At 42.0% G+C, this 3,087-nt stretch overlaps 1 non-coding gene across 1 annotated transcript; it reads left to right on the top strand.

The window, feature by feature from the left end:
• Positions 1 to 2,017: 2,017 nt before the first annotated feature.
• LOC127230546 (U6atac minor spliceosomal RNA) lies at positions 2,018 to 2,140 on the top strand. Its single transcript, XR_007835193.1, has one exon. It is a non-coding gene; the product is annotated as a U6atac minor spliceosomal RNA (small nuclear RNA).
• The last annotated feature ends 947 nt before the right edge of the window (positions 2,141 to 3,087 follow it).

Here is a 3,087-nt window from a genome sequence, read left to right as displayed (position 1 = left end):
ACCTGAGGAATTTCTGTTATTTGTGACACAACTAATCAAAGCTTGACCTAAGCCAGTTGATATTTTTAGGCCTTGGGCTTACGAATACTGAGATGGTTTGTTTTGCTTTCTGATTTCCCAGATCCTTTCAGTTCAGTAACAGTAATGATTGCAACTGACTGCAAATCTCTTGCACAGAATTAAGTGATTGGGACAAAAGCAAATGAGGGTTCTCTGGGTCAGCTTTCGGGGTCAGTGAAAAGCTTTGGCAAGCTCAGCACTGGCCAAAGCCGTGCTTGAATGCTAGGGAGAAACACGAGACAGCTAAAGGAAAGATGCCTGCCCACATTGAACTTGCAATCTATCTAGAGCAAGAGCGAAGGACACAGAGCCAGATTCATGAGCTGAAAGATAGGGATAGGCACAGCCTCCGAGATGTGAGTCATGCAAGTTCATTTCCAAGCCAATGGGTTGAACTGAAATTATATCTGCCAATATAAATTGTACTACAAGGCTGAGCAGGTTTTGCTGCTGGCAAACCGTGACTCGTTTGCCTCTTCAGATAGTATGGGTTTTGTCTACCTTACAGCGCCTTGTTTCTTGGAACAAATGTATTGATCCCTGTGGTTGTCATAGCAAATCCCAGTGGACCCCCCCCCCCCCCACCATCTTCCTGGAGGGACTGTCCCCACTTCTCTCGTTTATATGATTCCTGTGGAGATGAGAAGATGACTTTAAGTGGGAGGAACAAGTATGAGGTGTCTTTGGTGGAGACAGTACAGGGTAGGGGGCCCTCCAAGGCCTTCTGGGAGTAGTGCATATTTAGAAAGGAACTTCTTAGGTGTCACTAGTGATGGGGTCTTGGCAATGTCATTGGCGAGTTTCTTAGTCAATGGGGACTTCTTGAAGCCTAGTTTCCTCATCTGGGGTATTGCTATTTTCCAACAATAGTAAATGACATTTCCCTCAGGGGATTGCTGTTGAAGATAAGGAGACAAGACTCAGGGTTCCCAGTCATATTATACACACTTAGTAAATCCAAAACAGGATCAGGCAGAGAAAGCCGAACGAATGTACAAATGCATTGGAGGCAAACCATGTATGTGTAAACCCTGAGAGAGGGTTGTGGAGCTATGTATGAGGAAATTTGGGGCTACATACATGGTTACCCAGTCAGCTCTGGGAAACTTCTATGCAGATGATGCTCCCCACCCAGGGCTTGCCCCTAGCACAGCTGGGTTCCATGGGGCTTCCTGATGGTTTCAATGGGGCTTCCTGATGGTTTCAATTTCACCACGGCTTCCGTGTGTGTGTGTGTGTGTGTGTATGTGCGCTCGCGCGTGTGCATGCATGTGTGTTGGTTCTTTCTGCTTCTGTCCCTATCAGTAGAGGTGTGCTCAGCTCCACTTTTCTCAGATTCCAAGATGTAGAAGTACGGAGATAGGATGCTCAGTAACTTTCCCAGCTCAAAGCTCAAATGGACAAGAAGTAACTTTATAGTAAATCTGAGTTTTTATATATCAAAAATTTATATATTAAAAATATATATGTATTCACTTTAGATATTAAGAATACATGAAATTACATTTTAATTGTGCCTTGTATTTTTTGTGATAAGCCTACTCGTCATGCCAGCATCTATGAGGGTGAAAGGGAGAATTTAGAAGGATGGTCCCCACTGCCGTCTTGGGAAGGAGAAGCTAACTATGTTCTGCATAGCTGGGCCAACTCGAACAAGACAGCAAAGATGACGCAAGAATTCTGTTGTCAAGACTTTTTTCCCTCCACTCCTTAATCACACCTTGGGACCAGTGACACCAAGATTGGTGCCCTGGATTGGGCCCCCAGGGAAAGCAAAGAGAAACTTTCTGGGAAGAGTTTGGAAGGAGATAATGTTAGGAGAAATTTTAATAATTTATTTCTTAATTATTTGTAGTAGAGAAAAATCAATGTTGCCTAGAATGATGGAATTAGATCCAAATACACAAGTTGACATTATGCACAGAGCCAGCAAAAATCTCTTAAAAAGAACTAAACAGTGTTGTATGAAAGGAGAGAAGGTTGCCACTCCCCTTAACAAGGATGGAAGAGGCCCTTGGGCCTAACACACATATGGTTAAGGCATTGCCACCTACTTTGTGGCATCCAACCACTGTTTTTATACCAGAAAATGGAAAGCTCTCCCATGCTATTGGATAGGTAGGATAATTGTAGTAAAAATGGCAATCTTGCCAAAAGCAATCTACAGATTAAATGCAATCCTCATCAAAATCCCAGCACAATTCTTCACTGACCTTGAAAGGATAATAATCAACTTTATATGAAAAAACAAAAGACCCAGGATAGCCAAAATAACCCTGTAAAATAAAGGAACCCCAGGAGGCATCACCATCCCTGACTTCAAGCTCTACCTTAGAACTATAGTTCTGAAAACAGCTTGGTAGTTCTGAAAACAGCTTGGTATTGGCACAAAAATAGACAGGTAGACCAATGGAATCGAATTGAAAACCATGATTTTAACCCACACGCCTATGAACACCTGATTTTTTGACAAAGCAATTAAAATTATACAATGGAAAAAAGAAAGCATCTTCAACAAATGATTCTGGCATAACTGAATACTGGCATGTAGAAGACTGTAGATAGATCCATTTCTATAACCATGCACAAAACTTAAGTCCAAATGGATCAAAGACCTCAACATAAATCCAGCCACACTGAACCTCTTAGAAGAGAAAATGGGAGGTACCCTTGAACGAATTGGTACAGGAGACTGCTTCCTGAACATAACTCAAGTATCACAGACACTGAGATTGACAATCAATAAATGGGACCTCCTCAAACTTCTGTAAGGCAAAGGACACAGTTGATAAGACCAAATGGCAGCCCACAGACTGGGAAAAGATCTTTACCAACCCTACATCTGACAGAGGGCTAATCTCCAAAATATACAAAGAACTCAAGAAACTAGTCATCAAAACACCAAATAACCCAATTAAAAAATGGGGTGCAGAACTGAATAGAGAACTCTCAATAGAGGAAATCAAAAAGGCGGAAAGACACTTAAGAAAGTGCTCAACATCCTTAGCTATCAGGGGAATGAAAATC

Source organism: Phodopus roborovskii, unplaced genomic scaffold (genome assembly GCF_943737965.1).
Source record: "Phodopus roborovskii unplaced genomic scaffold, PHOROB, whole genome shotgun sequence".
NCBI lineage: Eukaryota > Metazoa > Chordata > Mammalia > Rodentia > Cricetidae > Phodopus > Phodopus roborovskii.
Note: the sequence above shows the minus strand (reverse complement) of the source record. Positions and strands in the feature narration are given on the sequence as shown.